The sequence below is a fragment of the Myripristis murdjan genome, chromosome 14 (genome assembly GCF_902150065.1).
Source record: "Myripristis murdjan chromosome 14, fMyrMur1.1, whole genome shotgun sequence".
NCBI lineage: Eukaryota > Metazoa > Chordata > Actinopteri > Holocentriformes > Holocentridae > Myripristis > Myripristis murdjan.
The window spans coordinates 37,032,473-37,053,671 of record NC_043993.1 but is presented as its reverse complement, the minus strand read 5'-3'; the positions used below and the strand labels follow the sequence as shown (position 1 = coordinate 37,053,671).

At 45.0% G+C, this 21,199-nt stretch overlaps 1 pseudogene; it reads left to right on the top strand.

The window, feature by feature from the left end:
• LOC115371223 (NACHT, LRR and PYD domains-containing protein 12-like) overlaps positions 1-21,199 on the top strand; it is an 85,692-nt pseudogene that overhangs the window by 21,219 nt on the left and 43,274 nt on the right.

The window sequence follows — 21,199 nt, the reverse complement described above, 5'->3', positions numbered from 1 at the left end:
GCTTTACCCTGATGTTTACTAAAGTCTCTCAGCTGTTGGTTATGCAACCTGAGCGTCTGGGTTAAGCAAAACATTTGAAACATTCACTCTTGCTGATCCCTGGAGATGCCATCACCATAGCAATATCAGCTCAGTGTAGAGTGGATCAGAGGGATTGCCCATGATAGCCTGCAACTTCCCTCTCATCCTCTTCTCAGTCTCTGCCTCTACACTCTCCACTTCCATCCCCACCACAGAACTGGCCTTCTTCACCAGCTTGCCCAGTTTTTTGGTGCTGCAGACTCCAATGTCCCCTCCCCACCTCACCACAGCAAAGAAGATTACACTGACTGCTACAGACTGAACATGCATGGCAGCCTAGTGCACACATAGAAGGACCTGAGCCTCCTCAGGAAGGACAGCCTGCTCTGTCCCTTCCTGTAGAGAGCCTCAGTGTTGTCTGACTAGGCCACTTTGTTGTTTAGCTGAACTCCTAGGAACTTGCAGATCTCCACTTCCTCCCCCCTCATGATGACAGGGGTGGGGGGGCTCTTGCTGTGCCAAAAGTCCACCACCAGCTTCTTGGTTTTACCAGTGTTGAACTGAAGCTGGTTGTTGTCACACCATCCTATGAAGTTCTCAGCTAGGTTTCTATCCTCCTCTTCCTTGTCATCTGTGGTACAGCCAACGATGGAAGAGTCATTGGAGAACTTCTGCAGGTGCTTCTTCCAGAGTCGAAGCAGAAGTCGGAGGTGTAGACGGTGAACACAAGTGGTGACAGTACTGTTCCTTGGGGTGCACCAGTATCGCTCATCACCACGTCTGACAAGCAGCCCTGCAGCCTGATGTTCTGTGGTCTGTTGGTGAGCTAGTCTGTAATCCAGGCCACAAGGTCCTGGTCCACCCACATTGCAGAGAGCTTGTCAGGCAGCCTGGGTGGCCGGATGGCGTTGAAAGCACAAGAAAAATCAAACAACATGATCCTCTCTGTGCTTCTCTGGTGTGTGTAGCCCCATGCCCGAGCCTGGCCCGTGACACCAAAATTCTCAGTTAGTCTCTCTAATAAAATGGAGTGATCAACAGTATCAAAGGCTGCACTGAGGTCCAGTAATAAAAGCACAGAGGTAGAGTCAGCATCAATAGTCAACAGAAGATCGTTGGCAACTCTAGTAAGTGCTGTCTCAGTGGAGTGACAGGCCCTGAAAGCTGATTGGAAAGGCTCATACAGCTGATTCACTGCCAAATGGGTGGAGAGTTGTTGAAAGACAACTCTCTCGAGCACTTTAGACATGAACGGGAGATTGGAAACTGGGCGATAGCTATTTAAAGAACTAGAATCAAGATGTGGTTTCTTTAAAAGCCGTCTGACCACAGCTGTCTTAAAGCTGCTGGGCACAATGCCAGTACTAAGAGATAAATTAACAATATCTAGCATTGTAGAGCCCAGTAAAGGCCAGGATTCTTTATAAAGCTTGGCAGGTAGCGGATCAAGAAAGCAGGTTGTCGGTTTAGAGGCTATCACAAGCTTAGATAAGGTATCGAGTGAGACAGCCTCAAAAACCGAGATAGTAGGGACTATTGGTGAGCTAGCGACTGCCAATGAGTCCGCAGGAGCTGCAGCGGATTCAGAATTAATTTTTGCTGTTGCTTGCTGTTCATTAAACATAATTAAGCAAATATTCAGAAAACCAGGCCTCATTTTTTCTTCCATTCAGAACATACGGGCCTACCTGTCTGTCTCCAGTGGGTTGGGCTCATCCAAAACTGTGAAAACAAGGAGGGTGTTCTGAAGCCAGACTGTTCCCTGTGAACCAGGCTGTTCTGAAAACACCCCCATCAGCACTTAGTGCTTTACTCCTGATAAAATGAACACGGCAAATAATCAGCCAATCAGATTTTGGTCGACCAAGAACGTATCATTAGATTTCTCTTCACTGTGGGAGAACAGGCCAACAATAAAAAGCAGTTTGCAGCAATGTCTGGTTTTCCAAATTTGATCGGCGCAATTAACTGCACTCATGTTGCTATAAGGGCTCTATGTGACAATGAATGTGTATGTTTGTAGAAAACATGTACATTCCATTAATGTACAAGTCATATGTGACCCCAACATGCACCTGACAAATTTAGTGGCACGATGGCCTGGCTCAACACATGACTCCTTCATCCTGACACACAGCCGTGTAGGGAACAGACTGCTGTGCAGCTGGCTTCTTGGCAAGTCAAAAAAAAAACAAAAAAAAACTTATTGTAGAAATTCTAACCATTCAAGCCTGACGTACTGATGCACTTTTCCGCTGTAACCTGCAGGTGACAGTGGCTACTGGCTCTTAACCCCCAGAGAGCGTTTAAGAAGACAGCAGTGAGGCTCAGTTTTTAACAAGTTGTTTTGTGCTTGCTATCTCAGACATTTATTTTATTTATTTTTATTTTATTCAATTTATAAAGGACAGTGTGCACTTTCATTAGCTATTCAAAGGAATAAAAAGATGAGTGCACTAGATTTAGCAAGAAAGCTAATTTCCATCTGTAGTCCTTACAAATAACACTAAAATAATCAACACAGTAAAACAAACATTAAAATAATCAACACAGTAAAACAAACATTAAAACGATTAACACAGTAAAACAAACATTAAAACAAACAGACCTGCACCTATCACATACCAATACACACAACATAAACACTACAGGCAGGCCATACATATATAAATAAACAACCTAAACATTCCTAATGTAAAGTGCAGTGTAAAAAATGCCAGTTAGGTAGTAGAAATTATTATTGCATACTTAAAGTGCCAATGTAGAATACTGTAAACCTATTAGCATTATAATGTAAAGTGCCATTGCAGAATATTAAAGACATGAGGTTATTGGTATCATCAAATGTGATTGCAGATATTTTAAATACCAACCATGGTAATTCAGAACTACAGAGTTACAATGAGGTAATACCAACAATGGTAATAGACAAATACAAGATGGTTCTTGTAAGGTAACATATATAATAGCTTACACATATTAGTCATAACTGTTCTAATTTCTTTAAGTTAGTCAGCTACGGCACTCATCGCACTAATTGTCTTCCTGCTTGACTCACTGGCTGGCTGTGAAGCGATGATCTGATGCTGCCTTTCATAAATTTATTGTGAATAAAAAACATTCATCTTCTAAACCGCTTTTCCTCACTAAGGTCGCGGGGTGGTGCTGGAGCCTATCCCAGCGCTCATAGGGCGAAGGCAGTGAAACACCCTGGACAGGTCGTCAGTCCATCACAGGGCAGACAGACAAACACCAACATTCACACACACACACTCACACCTAGGGGCAATTTAGCGTGTCCAATTCACCTGACCTGCATGTCTTTGGACGGTGGGAGGAAACCGGTGTGCACGGAGGAAACCCACGCAGACACGGGGAGAACATGCAAACTCCACACAGAAAGGACCATGGGTAGGAATCGAACCCAGGACCTTCTTATTGTGAGGCGACAGTGCTAACCACTGCACCACCATGCTGCCCAACCATGAACCAAACAACATTTAAAATCATTGGCAATGTGGTCAGCAAAATGTGAGCCTCCCCGCTCACCTCCTCTCTCCAGCTCATTGAAAAAAGCCCGCTCTCAAATCATCTGATCTTACAACTGAGGTGAGTCTGTGACGCCCACACCTCGTGACGTGTGCTCCCCATTCATAAAGCAGCTGTCAATAATAAACCTGGCACCAACACTCTGCTTTTGGAGAACCACGTCAGTCAGCACACGGCCACTGGCAAACACACCATGCGCTCGGGGCGCACTGGTGCTGGGGACAGCCGGATCCACTGGGACCCCCGTCGCCTGGATTCTCCTCACTGGGACCCCCCTCGCCCGGACACTCCTCACAGGGACCCCCTTCGCTCGGACTCTCCTCACTGGGACCCCCGGACTCTCCTCACTGGGAACCCCCTCGCCCGGACTCTCCTCACTGGGACCCTCGGACACTCCTCACAGGGACCCCCTTCGCTCGGACTCTCCTCACTGGGACCCCCGGACTCTCCTCACTGGGAACCCCCTCGCCCGGACTCTCCTCACTGGGACCCTCGGACTCTCCTCACTGGGACCCCCCTCGCCCGGACTCTCCTCACTGGGACCCCTTTGCCCGGACTCTCCTCACTGGGACCCTCGGACTCTCCTCACTGGGACCCCCCTCGCCCGGACTCTCCTCACTGGGACCCCTTTGCCCGGACTCTCCTCACTGGGACCCCCGGACTCTCCTCACTGGGACCCCCCTCGCCTGGACTCTCCTCACTGGGACCCCGCTCGCCCAGACTCTCCTCACTGGGACCCCGCTCGCCCGGACTCTCCTCACTGGGACCCCGCTCGCCCGGACTCTCCTCACTGGGACCCCCCTCGCCCGGACTCTCCTCACTGGGACCCCCGGACTCTCCTCACTGGGACCCCCCTCGCCCGGACTCTCCTCACTGGGACCCCCGGACTCTCCTCACTGGGACCCCCCTCGCCCGGACTCTCCTCACTGGGACCCCCGGACTCTCCTCACTGGGACCCCCCTCGCCCGAACTCTCCTCACTGGGACCCCGCTCGCCCGGACTCTCCTCACTGGGAGCTCCCTCGCCTGGACTCTCCTCACTGGGACCCCGCTCGCCCGGACTCTCCTCACTGGGACCCCGCTCGCCCGGACTCTCCTCACTGGGACCCCGCTCGCCCGGACTCTCCTCACTGGGACCCCGCTCGCCCGGACTCTCCTCACTGGGAGCCCCCTTGCCACCTGCCGACTCAGGATGAGGACTTGAGGACACCAAGACACAACACATTAGCCCACTGAGCTTTTACGTGTAAAAATGATTAGTTCGTGTAATAAAAATGAAACAGTGCTTCACCTGGCTCGTCTGTGGTCTCAGCCAAATCTGTGTCCCCCTCCTTCTCTGGCACAAAGCCCCACACGCTGGCTTCTCCCAGTATAGAGGCCATTCTTCTCTCCAAAGGTGTAAGTTAGGGTGTGCCCTGACCCCCACCTGTGGCTGACACACTCTGGCTGCGGGCCGTGACTCTTATTTTAGCCTCCACCTTCAAATCCAACCTTTTTTTTTTTTTTAACATCGGTAACATCATGTTGCCACTCACAGCACTTCCTCTTATTTGTAACGCCACGACTGTGGCTGTCAAGTCTCTTCTAATTTTGGGGTGTTCTTGACTTGAAAAAGAACTGCTCTTTACTGGATTTCTCCTGGACTTCACTCAAAGAACCAGTCATTTTAAATCCTTTTGCTTTTTTATTGGCATTTCAAGTGGATTGACATCTTCAACAATCTTTACTGTCTTTAGGTGAAAAACCAGCTGTCCATCCAAGGTTGCAAAGAGCTTCCACAACAGTTCAGTCAGTCAATAGAGATGAACTCTATATTCTAAACTCTCCTTTGTTTGAGGCTGTGAGGTGAACACTGCTGTTGCTTCTTTACACTGACTGGACTGCTCAGCTTACACTGAGTCAGGCTGGTTGATAATTGGGAGATTGGTCTCACCTGGTCTTTCCCCTCATTAGCAGGAGGGAGGGAGGCAGCACACAGGCAGTTTGACAGAACAGTGGCTGCCAGATAAGACTGTCTTTCTCCTCTCCACCTCACCCACAGGCACCTGGATTTCTGTGTCCGAAAAATTCCTTTTTATCGCCTTTCTCTCCGTGGCTTCCATGATTAACCGTAACACACCATTGATCAGCTGGCTCATTTAAATATGCATCAATATTCATGAGGTGCTTTGCATTATAAGTCTAGATTTTTTTTTTTGGTGTACGCCATTTTTGTCTTTTGGACGTAGGTACACTTTAAGTATGGATCCTACGCAAAGTTTTATAAATGAGGCCCCTGGTCAGTCTGTTGAAATGCTCATAACTTTGGCCCTGATTGGTCCAGAGACTGGGTGCTGGTGTCATGTGATGCAGAAGCTCTTGTTCTCCAGTTTTACTCTGAGAAGATGGTAGACTGAAGGCATCTGAGGACTTTTCACTGAGCCATTCATTTGTTATTTATGGACGTACCTATGGCTGTTTCCACGTCTACCGTATTTAGCACTGAATTTGAATTATTTTGGACCTTTTATCATTTCTTACTTTCATTGTCTGTTTATTTGTGTTTTTTAATATTTTGAAGTCTTTTCATTTCAGGTGTTATCTTTATCTTTTTATTTACTTTGATGGTTTTGTAAAGCACTTTGGAACTTCGCTTTAAAGGTGTAATATAAATATGAATTATTATTATCAGTATTATTAATAATATAATTGTTATAATAATTATTTAATTGGTTTGTCCTTCCTTTTTGAATATTTTGAAAAATCTCTGACTGATAAATAGCCAAAACACTGGAAATTATAGCTCCATATTTTATTCTTTATTCAGATTGAGGCACTGCAGGTTGACAGAGAGCAGCTGTGCTTCTCTGGCCTCGGCTCTGAAGTCCAACCCCCATCTGACAGAGCTGGACCTGAGTGTGAACCAGCTGAAGGATTCAGGAGTGAAGCTGCTGTCTGCTGGACTGGAGAGTCCAAACTGCAGCCTGAAGACTCTCAGGTCAGACTGCACTTTTTAATGATGACAGAAATATATGGATATTGTTTGAATCTTATAGTAGCACTAAACTGTTTCATGTGTCAGGAGAGTGAGAGAGAAAGAGAGAGGAAGAGAGAGAGAGAGAGAGAGAGAGAGAGAGAGAGAGAGAGAGAGAGAGAGACCTTATTCTTCATTTAGATTACTCAAATCTAAATGAAGAATTGTGTGTTTGAAACACGGTTTCTGTCAATAATAATAATAATAATAAATTTTATTCATAAGCGCCTTTCTCAACACTCAAGGACACTGTAAAAATAAAACAAATACAATAAAACAACAGATAAAAGCTACACACAGTAAAAAGAGAAAAATGGAACAATGCAGTTACAGAGAGTAGGCTATCTTGAACAGGTGAGTTTTGAGTCTGGATTTGAACAGAGGAAAAGAGTCAATGCTCTGGATGTCCGATGGGAGTGAGTTCCAGAGTTGGGGAGTTGAGCGGCTGAATGCTCTGCTCCCCATGACTTCTATCAAGTCAAGAGCCACATAACTTCTATCAAAAAGATCAGGGGCCTCATGTACAAAGACTTGCGTGGATTTCCTACTGAAAAATGACGTACACTTAAATCTAGAAAACATCATACGCACAAAAACATCCAGATGTATGAATCTGTTCGTACACATGAATCCAAGCACATTTCCTTTGAACATCCCAATCAACGTGGAAATGAGCGCACATGTTGGAGAACCTGACCCCTCCCTGTTCTCCTCCCCACGTGCTCCCCTCCCCACGCCGCCATTTAAATATGCAAATCATATTTAAATGAGCCCGGTTCCTGAGATTGTCCTCTGCATGATCAGAAAACTACAACCTCAACATGAATAAGACGGAAAAAGAGAAAAGAGAAGTGGAGGTGCGCAAAAATGTCCTGTTTGGCACGCTGTCCAACAGGAAACACAAGAGGAGTGTGGAGTGTGTGTGAGGCTGTCAGTGCTGTGGGGTCGGAGAGGCACACACACACTGAATTAAATGCATTGGTGAATAAGTGAATTCTGTGTCCTTGCCTCTTTTATGTGGTTGAAATCAAATGTTGCCGGGCCAAATGGCCTCCTGGGTAAGATGTGCATTCATTAACTTCACTTGTTAATTTTATACACCACTTACATGGATCTAGTTGCATGACAGCAAGATGGTCGCGCCTATGCCGGCAGCAGGCCGTCTGTGCTGGTTCCTCGTTGTGTTTGCTCTGTTTTTTGTTTGTTCATCGCTTTGTGAGAACAGTGCTAGTTCGGTGATTGTGTATGATTTTCATACCTTGTTTAACATCCGTGCATCGGTGCTGAGATCGCTGTCTCACCTATCTGAACAGTGGAGCTCCCACCGTCACCTGCACCGCAAAATCCCCGGCGTCATCTGGAGGCCCTCCTGCACCTGCACCCGGCCGAGAAAGTCCAAGAGAAGGAGTAGACGGGCAGGAGCCGCGGTAAAACTCCGACAACAAACCAGAGGCCGCTCCCTGTCCACGCTCCACGCCATCTCCAAGGCGGATGGCCCTTGCTGGAGGCTGGCATGCCTACGACCCGTCCTCCCGGCGTCAACGGCGCACCTACCGGCGTTTGCTCCGGTGTCCCATCGGCGAGCGCACACGAGAGTGGCTTCAGTGCCTGCGTGTGCGGGAGATCCTCATGCTTCGCCCCCGAGTGTGGAGTTGCTACCTGGAGACGAGCGACTGAGGAGGGAGACCCCTTCCAGGTGTCTACGGCCCCTACCCCGAGCCTCAAACTTCGGCAGAGCTGGCTCGGACCGCATTGCTTTTGGGCTGATTAACGCCAGATCGATTAGAAACAAATCATTTGTTTTAAATGATCTGTTTGTCTCAAGTCACCTGGACTTTCTGCAGATCACAGAGACCTGGCAAAAGGCAGACGAGTTCTTCTCGCTCAATGAACTCTGCCCGGCGGACTGCTCCTTCTCATCTGCCCCGAGACCCACCGGCTCAGGCGGGGGCCTAGCCTCCATCCACTGAAAGTGCTTCCACACACGGACGGTGGGCTGCAAAGCCTACTCCTCGTTTGAAGTCCTCATAAACAAGGTTGGCCGCACAAACCCCTTTTTCTGTGTCCTTGTTTACCGGCCTCCAGGCAAGAACGGGTCCTTCCTGGCTGAGTTTGGTGACTTTCTGGCATCTATTCTCAGCTTCGAGAGAGTCCTGATGCTTGGGGATTTCAACATCCATGTAAACAAGTGCGCGGATACATTTGCTGTGGACTTCCTCAATCTCACGGACTCCTTCCATCTCATCCAGCATGTGTCCAGTCCGACGCACGAGAGAGGTAACACATTGGACCTTGTTTTCACTGTTGGTCTAACTGTTAGCGACGTCCATGTTGTGGACTTGATGCTGTCAGACCACAAAGGTGTAATGTTTCGCTTATCTTTTGACATTGACTTTGTTCCGGAGAAACGTGTGAAAAGCTCCCGCATTATAAACAATCTAACAGTGGAGAGCTTTAGAGCTAGTTTCAACTGCAATGTTTTGATGTCTCTGGATGATGACGTTGACTGTTTGGTTTGTGTTTTCAATGCCCACTGCGCAGCCATTCTGGATGACGTAGCTCCTGTCGTCACTCGCTCTGCCCGCCCCACAAACTCGTCTCCCTGGATGAATGAGGAGATCGGTGTGCTCAGGCGAAAACGCCGCAGAGTGGAGAGAGACTGGAAGGCGTCCAATCTGGAAGTCCATAGACTGTACTATAAAGACCTCACGTCTGAATACAATGAGCTGGTGGAAACGGCCAGGGCTGCTTATTTTTCTAATGTCACCTCCTCTAGCAGGAACAACCCCAGAGTGCTATTTAACATCATTGATACAATTGTTGCTCCTCCTCTTCCACCTGTACCTGTGTTGTCAAATAATGATTGTAACACCTTTCTTCAGTATTTTGTTAACAAGGTTGCAGGTGTAAGAGCCAATATCACCCCTTCCCCCTCCCCCCCCGGTCCCCAGTCCAGTTGCTTTACCTTCATTTAGCAGTTTTTCACCTGTTTCTCTTGACGAGGTTTTAGAGGTAGTTAGCTGCATGAAGACCTCCTCAAGCCCCCTGGACATTCTCCCCACCTCCTTGCTGAAGCAAGTCATCTTGTCTGTTGCCCCCTGCCTGGTCACCATCATTAACAGTTCCCTGGTCACAGGTGTGGTGCCCTCCTATTTTAAGGAGGCGGCAGTCCAACCCCTCCTTAAAAAGCCCAACCTGGACCCCTCCTCTCCACAAAACTACAGGCCCATCTCAAAACTTCCATTCATATCCAAAGCATTAGAGAGAGTTGTAGCTAATCAACTCAACCTGTACTTGTCCACCTATAACATCGGTGACAAATTTCAGTCTGGCTTCCGGAAAAAACACTCCACTGAGTCTGCACTCCTTAGAGTGTCCAATGACATTTTGATGGCCTCTGACTCTGGCAAATGCTCTGTGTTGGTCCTGCTAGACTTAAGCGCAGCTTTTGACACGGTCGACCATGGCATCCTATTGGATAGGCTGAGGAACTGGGTTGGTGTGTCAGGAAGTGCCCTGAAATGGTTTGCCTCCTACCTCAGTGAGCGTAGTTTCGCAGTGTCTGCTGGCCCTTTCAAGTCTGACTCCACCCCTTTACACTGCGGTGTACCCCAGGGTTCGGTGCTGGCCCCATTACTTTTTGCTCTGTACATGCTGCCGTTAGGTCAGCTCATTAGAAAATTTCCCGGTGTAGCTTATCACTGTTATGCGGACGACATCCAGCTGCATTTCTCTTTCAAACCCGAGAATATGCAAAGTCTCAGTGTTCTGCTGGAGTGTTTGGCCGCCATCGAGGGCTGGATGGCGAACAACCTCCTTCAGTTAAATGCGGCCAAGACCGAGGTGCTAGTTATTGCCTCTGACAGTGTCACAGCCAGGGTATTAGAACACCTGGGCCCCCTCAAAAACAACGCCCGTCCTAGTATCAGGAACCTTGGTGTACATTTTGATCCGTCAATGCTCCTGGATACCCACGTGAAGGCTCTGAGCCGTAATTGTTTCTTTCATTTAAGAAACATTGCCAAATTGCGTCTTGTCATCTCGCACTCGGAGCTGGAGATGGCCATACATGCTTTTATCTCCTCCAGGCTTGATTACTGCAACTCGCTGTTCACTTGTTTAAATCAGGCATCCATAAACCGTCTCCAACTGGTCCAGAATGCAGCTGCTAGATTACTCACCAGGTCAAAGAAATCATGTCATATTACACCAATACTTGCCGCCCTACATTGGTTACCGGTTCACTTCAGGATCCAATATAAGTTATTACTGTTCACTTTTAAAGCTATCCACGGCTCTGCTCCCAGCTACATCTGTGAACTCATCCACCATCACACCCCCAGTCGCTCTCTGCGGTCAGCTGACCAGGGGCTCCTGGCAGTGCCCCGCACTAAATTAAAAACCAAAGGTGATCGGGCCTTTGCAGCAGTGGCACCGCGCCTCTGGGACTCGCTTCCTCAGGCTCTGAGAGCTGCCCAGTCTGTGGATAGTTTTAGAAAGCTACTTAAAACCCATATATTCCGGCAAGCTTTCCCAACATAGGCCTGAGGTTACGTCCTCTCCGGGCCTTTTTATGCTTTAGTTTTCATCTGTACAGCTTTATGGTCTGCTCTTTCTTGTTGGTGAAATGCACCTGCACCTATGTCGCACTACCTCCTGCACACTGCGATGGCATTACTATTTATGATGTTTTGTTTTTGTTGCTTATGTGTGACGCTGTCAATATTGAAAAGTTGTTGTTGTCGACGGTCACCTGACTGTCTCGTTTTATCTGTTTTTATTGTAAAGCACTCTGTGTATTCGTACTAAGAAGAGCGCTATATAAATAAAATTTTACTTACTTACTAGTTGTAAATGAATGCAGAAGTGCGCCGGGGAAAAGGTGAGGCTGATTAAGACATTTCACATTTTACGCACAGGTTTATTTTTATTTTAGTTATTTATTTATTTAGCATTTCTACTTTATTTGATAGTCACAGTAGAGACAGACAGGGGAGAGGGGAGCTGAGGTCGGATTCGAACCCCGGTCACTGCATCAGGACTGAGCCCTGGTGCACGGTACGTGCTCTTGGCCGGTGAGCCACCGGGGCCCGACGCATGGCTTTATTGACATGAATACTTTACACACAGAGACAGTCGGGCCTGTCAGAAAGCTCTGAAGCTGCAGTTTAACCAGCAAAAAACAGCAAGTCACTGACTTGAACCACAGACTGGTACTGATGCTGTGAGAAGCCACCCATCGCGCACAGTGCCAGTTTGTAGTCTGCTCCCTCAGAATGGATGAATCGAGCGTTGAACCAGGCCACCTCGCCACAATGTTGGTTAGTTGCATTTGCGCATCACATATGATCTGTACATTGATCGATTAAAAAAATGCTTCCTGTTGACATAAACAAATTTACCTGTGATGGTGCTTTTATAGCAATGTGTGTGTGTGTGTGTGTGTGTGTGTGTGTAGTCAATAGCTCTGATTACATTAGCAATGTCTTCTAATAGCCTACTGCTAAGGCAGCCACTAGCTGGGTTTCCATCCCAATATATCAAAATTTTTGAGCGAATTCTGTCAAAATGCGCAAAAGAAAATGCGAATTTATGCCTGTTTCCATTAGTTTTGTTTTGCGATTATTGAGAGGAACGGAAATTTTTGCTAGCTTAAAAGAGAGCAGCTATCTTCTCTGTAGTTTTCCGTGCTTGCATGGATAAAAGCAGGAGTATATGTTTGTTTACTATAATAATTATTTCCAATGTTTAAAATGTATGTGTGACATAAAAGTGACTGCATAAGTAGTTTATTCAAGTTAAAAATCTTTATCTATTGCACTCTATTAAGAGGTTGTCAAAAGGTTAAAAAGGGTTACAAATCCATAAACAGTCGTATTTCATTGTCATAGATTAAAAACGTTTTATTTCATTTTATTTTATAATTTTGTGAATCCATGGCAAAAATAGTAACAGCCCTTATTTTATTATTCTTTATAGCTCTTACGGTGTGTTCAAGTGCGTAAAGAATTCATCAAGCTACAGTGTTTGTTACATCAAAATAAAAGAAAACACTATGAACCATCAGTTGGAGAGTTTCATTCAGACCATCAATCAACCGGGGATGCTACAACGTGGGTGTGTTAATTGTTCATCAGTTTTAATTGTTCATGTGTCTGGAATTGTCCTCACATTCTCAACAGTTTCCCAGCATCACCTCTAAGTGTCGCCAAAGCACTAGTCGCTGTAGAAACATGCGTACGCCAGCTATGACGTTGGCGTGAGGCACTGCACATTTCCACGCTCATTTCACTCTTCATACATTTGAACTTTGCCGTGGAAAAGGGCGTACGCCATGTTTTTGTGCGTACGCACCCTTTACATGAGGCCCCTGGTGAGCCGTCGGCTCCAGATCGCTGCTGTGACGTGAAACACCCGAAACTGTAAAACACAAATCAAACACATCAGGGCTCATCAACTCCATTTGTCCAAAGGCCAGAATGTTTTTAGGCAGACACTGTGGGGAGCAGACTTTACAATAACAACATATTCATTTATTTAGGAATAATTAGACTGTTGTTCTGTTATGGTTTAGCCTATTGTTTAGTATTTTCACTTTCTTACTAATTGAATAGCTGTATCAGTGTGAGCAGGCTGCTAGAAAACATGGCAAATCCATAATAATAACTAGACAGTGAAGTAGAAAAAGCTCTCAGAGCACAAGGAGCCAGTTCACTGAGGAGTGACGCTTCAAATCTGGAATTATGGAAATGGAATGACTGACAGGAAGTTTGAATCCCCTTTAACCGGTGTTGACTCTGTTATGCAGCGCCCTGATTGGAGGAAAATGTTGAGCCCATGCTTGCATGAAGATACAGCACAAGACTCATTCCATTCCTAAAAGACAGGAAGTGGTTTGAGCTTCACCTGTCAGGCTGCTGCTCTTCAGAGACAAGCAGCCAATCAGACGCAGCTCTGTGAGTCTCTCCTCCAGCGATAGAACTCCCGTATAATTCCAGTGAATTTGGGCAGAGAGGCTGGCTTCAGTTTGATGACTGGGGCTGAGTGGTAGACCACAGATCAGTCCAACACTCTCTCAGAGTCTTTTCTGACCTTTTCCTGAATGAAGTCTGCCTTTCTTAATGTGAGCTTGGGGAGGATGAGCTCAAGTTTCCGAATGTGTTCACGAAACTCCTTTTGCTCTGCAGGGGGCGCCCAGCATTTTCACTTTATCTGTGACTTCTTTACGGTCTCCACCAGACTTCTCAAGTGTTCAATCATGAAGTTGAAGGCTTCTTTATTTTCACTGATTTCAATAGTCATCATTCTTTCTGTCTCCATCTCTGCTGTTTGTACTGCCAGCGTCAACTCATCTTCTCCGTAGCTGGCCCATAATGTATTTTGTATGAGGTCTTTCAGCTCTTCGAGTTTCTTTTCACACTCCGTTGCAGATTTTTCCAAGTCGGCCTTTTGTGCCTCATTTAGCGCTTCTTCGTTCCGTTCAGCTTCATTTTCTGCCATGTATTGAGCTTTAACATCATCATTAGCTTCAATGACTTTGCTTGTCTCAATTGTGAGTTTTGTGAAACTGTCCTTGAGCTCCTCCTCAGACATTAAGGTGTGCATTCTGGTCACAGTATTTGCCAATCGGGAGAACAGACGCTTCGCAGATGTTCTGCTGGCTTTTAGTTGCTGCAGAGTTACTGAGTCAGCCATTTCAGAAGTTATCTTTATCTCAGGACTGTTGAACATTCACCACCAACTTGCTTTGGTCTTTTTCCAGGTTTCAGTGGTTTTTCACTGTCAAGTCTCTTCTAATTTTGAGGTGTTCTTGACTTGAAAAAGAACTGCTCTTTACTGGATTTCTCCTGGACTTCACTCAAAGAACCAGTCATTTTAAATCCTTTTGCTTTTTTATTGGCATTTCAGGTGGATTCACATCTTCAACAATCTTTACTGTCTTTAGGTGAAAAACCAGCTGTCCATCCAAGGTTGCAAAGAGCTTCCACAACAGTTCAGTGAGTCAATAGAAATGAAAACTCTCCTTTGTTTGAGGCTGTGAGGTGAACACTGCTGTTGCTTCTTTACACTGACTGGACTGCTCAGCTTACACTGAGTCAGGCTGGTTGATAATTGGGAGATTGGTCTCCCCTGGTCTTTCCCCTCATTAGCAGGAGGGAGGGAGGCAGCACACAGGCAGTTTGACAGAACAGTGGCTGCCAGATAAGACTGTCTTTCTCCTCTCCACCTCGCCCACAGGCACCTGGATTTCTGTGTCCGAAAAATTCCTTTTTATCGCCTTTCTCTCCGTGGCTTCCATGATTAACCGTAACACACCATTGATCAGCTGGCTTATTTAAATATGCATCAATATTCATGAGATGCTTTGCATTATAAGTCTGGATTTTTTTTTGGCATACGCCATTTTTGTCTTTTGGATGTAGGTACACTTTAAGTATGGATCCTACGCAAAGTTTTATAAATGAGGCCCCTGGTCAGTCTGTTGAAATGCTCATAACTTTGGCCCTGATTGGTCCAGAGACTGGGTGCTGGTGTCATGTGATGCAGAAGCTCTTGTTCTCCAGTTTTACTCTGAGAAGATGGTAGACTGAAGGCATCTGAGGACTTTTCACTGAGCCATTTATTTGTTATTTATGGACGTACCTATGGCTGTTTCCACGTCTACCGTATTTAGCACTGAATTGGAATTATTTTGGACCTTTTATCATTTCTTGCTTTCATTGTCTGTTTATTTGTGTTTTTAATATTTTGAAGTCTTTTCATTTCAGGTGTTATCTTTATCTTTTCATTTACTTTGATGGTTTTGTAAAGCACTTTGGAACTTTGCTTTAAAGGTGTAATATAAATATGAATTAGTATTATCAGTATTATTATTAATATAATTATTATAATAATTATTTCATTGGTTTGTCCTTCCTTTTTGAATATTTTGAAAAATCTCTGACTGATAAATAACCAAAACACTGGAAATTATAGCTCCATATTTTATTCTTTATTCAGATTGAGGAGCTGCAGGTTGACAGAGAGCAGCTGTGCTTCTCTGGCCTCGGCTCTGAAGTCCAACCCCCATCTGACAGAGCTGGACCTGAGTGAGAACAAGCTGCAGGATTCAGGAGTGGAGCTGCTGTCTGCTGGACTGGAGAGTCCAAACTGCAGACTGAAGACTCTCAGGTCAGACTGCACTTTTTAATGATGACAAATATATGGATATTGTTTGAATCTTATAGTAGCACTAAACTGTTTCATGTGTCAGGAGAGTGAGAGAGAAAGAGAGAGGAAGAGAGAGAGAGAGAGAGAGAGAGAGACCTTATTCTTCATTTAGATTTGAGTGTTTTTGTGTGTTTGAAACACGGTTTCTGTCAATAATAATAATAATAATAATAATAATAATAATAATACATTTTATTTATAAGCGCCTTTCTCAACACTCAAGGACACTGTAAAAATAAAACAAATACAATAAAACAACAGATAAAAGCTACACACAGTAAAAAGAGAAAAATGGAACAATGCAGTTACAGAGAGTAGGCTATCTTGAACAGGTGAGTTTTGAGTCTGGATTTGAACAGAGGAAAAGAGTCAATGCTCTGGATGTCCGATGGGAGTGAGTTCCAGAGTTGGGGAGTTGAGCGGCTGAATGCTCTGCTCCCCATGACTTCTATCAAGTCAAGAGCCACATAACTTCTATCAAAAAGATCAGGGGCCTCATGTATAAAGACTTGCGTGGATTTCCTACTGAAAAATGACGTACACTTAAATCCAGAAAACATCATACGCACAAAAACATCCAGACGTATGAATCTGTTCGTACACATGAATCCAAGCACATTTCCTTTGAACATCCCGATCAACGTGGAATGGCACGAACTACAATGCGCCTCCTAGTCTTAAAATGACGTCCACTGTTCTTCTGCCGTCCATCATGGCGCCGCTTCCCATGTCACGTGATAATTGTGACGTGTCTGCCAAGGGTCAATAGCTCTGATTACATTAGCAATGTCTTCTAATAGCCTACTGCTAAAGCAGCCACTGTTGTTAACAGTATTTTCATCACTTTGCCCATGCTTTTATATCCACTAATCTAATCCCAGACACGTGTGTAAATGACCTTTAATATAGCCCAGCTTCTTCCCACCATTGTTCTTTTCTTGTGTACTTACCTGATAATTATTTTCTTAAAATTAGTTTATTGTTTATTACGTCATGCTGGATTTCAAGGTTAGCGCTCTTATTTTGAAGAGACTTCCGCCGGAAGTAAGGTAATACGGTGTGAGTTGAAAAGGGTTGACTGCACGGAAAAACGGAGAAATGTCTGTACACCAAATGCCACTGTTTTATTCATTTAGCACCTGGTTGATACGGGCACAAGGTTTGTCATGACTCCATTTCAACTTGTGTGTAATGTCGATTTATATTGTGGAGCCTTTTTGTTGTTTTGAAGAGTTTTATGTTAGTTCGTTTTGGTAAGTATTGCAGCTAACTTATATTAGCCCAGTGAACGGCAGTTTTTGCTAGCTTAAAAGAGAGCAGCTATCTCCTCTGTAGTTTTCCGTGCTTGCATGGATAAATGCAGCAGTATATGTTTGTTTACTATAATAATTATTTCCAATGTTTAAAATGTATGTGTGACATAAAAGTGACTGCATAAGTAGTTTATTCAAGTTAAAAATCTTTATCTATTCGCTCTGTGCACAAGACGAATGACGCACATCCGGTTTCGCCAGATAGCGGCACTTCAGTTTCCGGTCTGTGTAATGGCTAAGCCTAACGCTTACATATTCTCCCGGTGCCTCACGGATTTGTCTAGACTAACGATAAACTATGTCCACCGAAACGTTGCTGCCACTTCCCCTGCCCCCAAAAGCAAACGAGAAAAGGGTTTTAAGTTATACATCTCCAGCTATTTGCACAACATCGAAGGTATGTAATTTAGAGAACGTTAGCTAACGGTCGTTAGCCAGCTTTAGCTAACTAACGTAGATGGTTAGCACCGGTTAGCACCAGGCGAATCACACCGTAACGTTTGTTGTGTAGAATGAATCTCGTTTTTGTATCCAGTGGCAAGTTAGCTGACTATACCTGAGGCCTGTATCACGAAGCGAGATTAAGGCGTTAGCGAGATAACTTCAGGCTCAACTCCAGATTTTCTGTATCACAAAGCTGGTTCACCTCTCATCGGGATAGGATACCTGTCCTAAACCTGTTCTGAGAGCTAGCCTGCTAGGGTTAGGGATAGCTGACCCTGCTATCAACTTGATGTACTGACATGATTGAATTTTGGCGTCCGCTTTATTTTATTATAGCCTGTAAAACAGGCACACAACACGTCTGTGCAGTGCAGTGAGTTCAGAGGTGTCAGCGTCAGATGTGGGCTACTTGAGCCACTGATGTGTAGTTTGCGCATTTATGCCGTGGCTGCCTTCTCTTCGCGGCAGCCACGGTGTTCGATTTAGTGTGTAAATTTTGTTTTTCCTCCTCATACTATTCCAGTCAGCTGCCTCGGAACCCTCCCTTATACATACGTGTTCACGGCTCTTGATGAGACAAACCTGGATCGAGTGAGCGAGTTGATAACCGGCGTCGTGATGCCGGTTATCCCCGATCACCATGATCTCGATTAGTGTAGCCGGATAGGTCTGAGAAATCCTGGGAAAACTGAGCTTGCTTCATGATACAGGCCTCAGGTATAGTCAGCTAACTTGCCACTGGATACAAAAACGAGATTCATTTTACACAACAAACGTTACGGTGTGATTCGCCTGGTGCTAACCATCTACGTTAGTTAGCTAAAGCTAGCTAACGACCGTTAGCTAACGTTCTCTAAATTACATACCTTCGATGTTGTGCAAATAGCTGGAGATGTATAACTTAAAACCCTTTTCTCGTTTGCTTTTGGGGGCAGGGGAAGTGGCAGCAACGTTTCGGTGGACATAGTTTATCGTTAGTCTGGGCAAATCCGTGAGGCACCGGGACAATATGTAAGCGTTAGGCTTAGCCTTTACACAGACCGGAAACTGAAGTGCCGCTATCTGGCGAAACCGGATGTGCGTCACTCGTCTTGTGCACAGAGCGAATTGCACTCTATTAAGAGGTTGTCAAAAGGTTAAAAAGGGTTAAAAATCCATAAACAGTCATATTTCATTGTCATAGATTAAAAACGTGTTTTATTTCATTTTATTTTATAATTTTGTGAATCTATGGCAAAAATAGTAACAGTAGTTATAGTTGTAGTCTTATAGTTATTTTATTATTCTTTGTAACTCTTACGGTGTGTTCAAGTGCGTAAGGAATTCATCAAGCTACAGTGTTTGTTGCATTAAAATAAAAGAAAACACTATGAACTATCAGTTGGAGAGTTTCATTCAGACCAACAATCAACCGGGGATGCTACAACGTGGGTGTGTTAATTGTTCATCAGTTTTAATTGTTCATGTGTCTGGAATTGTCTTCACATTCTCAACAGTTTCCCAGCATCACCTCTAAGTGTCGCCAAAGCACCAATCGCTGTAGAAACATGCGTACGCCAGCTATGACGTTGGCGTGAGGCACTGCACATTTCCACGCTCATTTCACTCTTCATACATCTGAACTTTGCCGTGGAAAAGGGCGTACGCCATGTTTTTGTGCATACGCACCCTTTACATGAGGCCCCTGGTGAGCCGTCGGCTCCAGATCGCTGCTGTGACATGAAACACCCGAAACTGTAAAACACACAAATCAAACACATCAGGGCTCATCAACTCCATTTGTCCAAAGGCCAGAATGTTTTTAGGCCGACACTGTGGGGAGCAGACTTTACAATAACAACATATTCATTTATTTAGGAATAATTAGACTGTTGTTCTGTTATGGTTTAGCCTATTGTTTAGTATTTTCACTTTCTTACAAAGTGAATAGCTGTATCAGTGTGAGCAGGCTGCTAGAAAACATGGCAAATCCATAATAATAACTAGACAGTGAAGTAGAAAAAGCTCTCAGAGCACAAGGAGCCAGTTCACTGAGGAGTGACGCTTCAAATCTGGAATTATGGAAATGTTATGACTGACAGGAAGTTTGAATCCCCTTTAACCGGTGTTGACTCTGTTATGCAGCGCCCTGATTGGAGGAAAATGTTGAGCCCATGCTTGCATGAAGATACAGCACAAGACTCATTCCATTCCTAAAAGACAGGAAGTGGTTTGAGCTTCACCTGTCAGGCTGCTGCTCTTCAGTGACAAGCAGCCAATCAGACGCAGCTCTGTGAGGGAGGCCTGACAGAGATCTGCACTCTGCATGTCTTATAGTTGTATTTTTTATTCTTCATTCAGACTGAGTGGCTGCAGCTTGTCAGAGAGCAGCTGTGCTTCTCTGGCCTCGGCTCTGAAGTCCAACCCCCATCTGACAGAGCTGGACCTGAGTGAGAACCAGCTGCTGGATTCAGGAGTGGAGCTGCTGTCTGCTGGACTGGAGAGTCCAAACTGCAGACTGAAGACTCTCAGGTCAGACTGCACTTTTTAATGATGACAAATATATGGATATTGTTTGAATCTTATAGTAGCACTAAACTGTTTCATGTGTCAGGAGAGTGAGAGAGAAAGAGAGAGGAAGAGAGAGAGAGAGAGAGAGAGAGAGAGAGACCTTATTCTTCATTTAGATTTGAGTGTTTTTGTGTGTTTGAAACACGGTTTCTGTCAATAATAATAATAATACATTTTATTTATAAGCTCCTTTCTCAACACTCAAGGACACTGTAAAAATAAAACAAATACAATAAAACAACAGATAAAAGCTACACACAGTAAAAAGAGAAAAATGGAACAATGCAGTTACAGAGAGTAGGCTATCTTGAACAGGTGAGTTTTGAGTCTGGATTTGAACAGAGGAAAAGAGTCAATGCTCTGGATGTCTGATGGGAGTGAGTTCCAGAGTTGGGGAGTTGAGCGGCTGAATGCTCTGCTCCCCATGACTTCTATCAAGTCAAGAGCCACATAACTTCTGTCAAAAAGATCAGGGGCCTCATGTACAAAGACTTGCATGGATTTCCTACTGAAAAATGACGTACACTTAAATCCAGAAAACGTCGTACGCACAAAAACATCCAGATGTATGAATCTGTTCGTACACATGAATCCAAGCACATTTCCTTTGAACATCCCAATCAACGTGGAAATGAGCGCACATGTTGGAGAACCTGACCCCTCCCTGTTGTCCTCCCCACGTGCTCCCTCCCCACGCCCATTTAAATATGCAAATCATATTTAAATGAGCCCGGCTCCTGAGATTGTCCTCTGCATGATCAGAAAACTACAACCTCAACATGAATAACACGGAAAAAGAGAAAAGAGAAGTGGAGGCGCGCACAAATGTCCTGTTTGGCACGCTGTCCAACAGGAAACACAAGAGGAGTGTGGAGTGTGTGTGAGGCTGTCAGTGCTGTGAGGTCGGAGAGGCACACACACACTGAATTAAATGCATTGGTGAATAAGTGAATTCTGTGTCCTTGCCTCTTTTATATGGTTGAAATCAAATGTTGCCGGGCCAAATGGCCTCCTGGGTAAGATGTGCATTCATTAACTTCACTTGTTAATTTTATACACCACTCACATGGATCTTGTTGTAAATGAATGCAGAAGTGCGC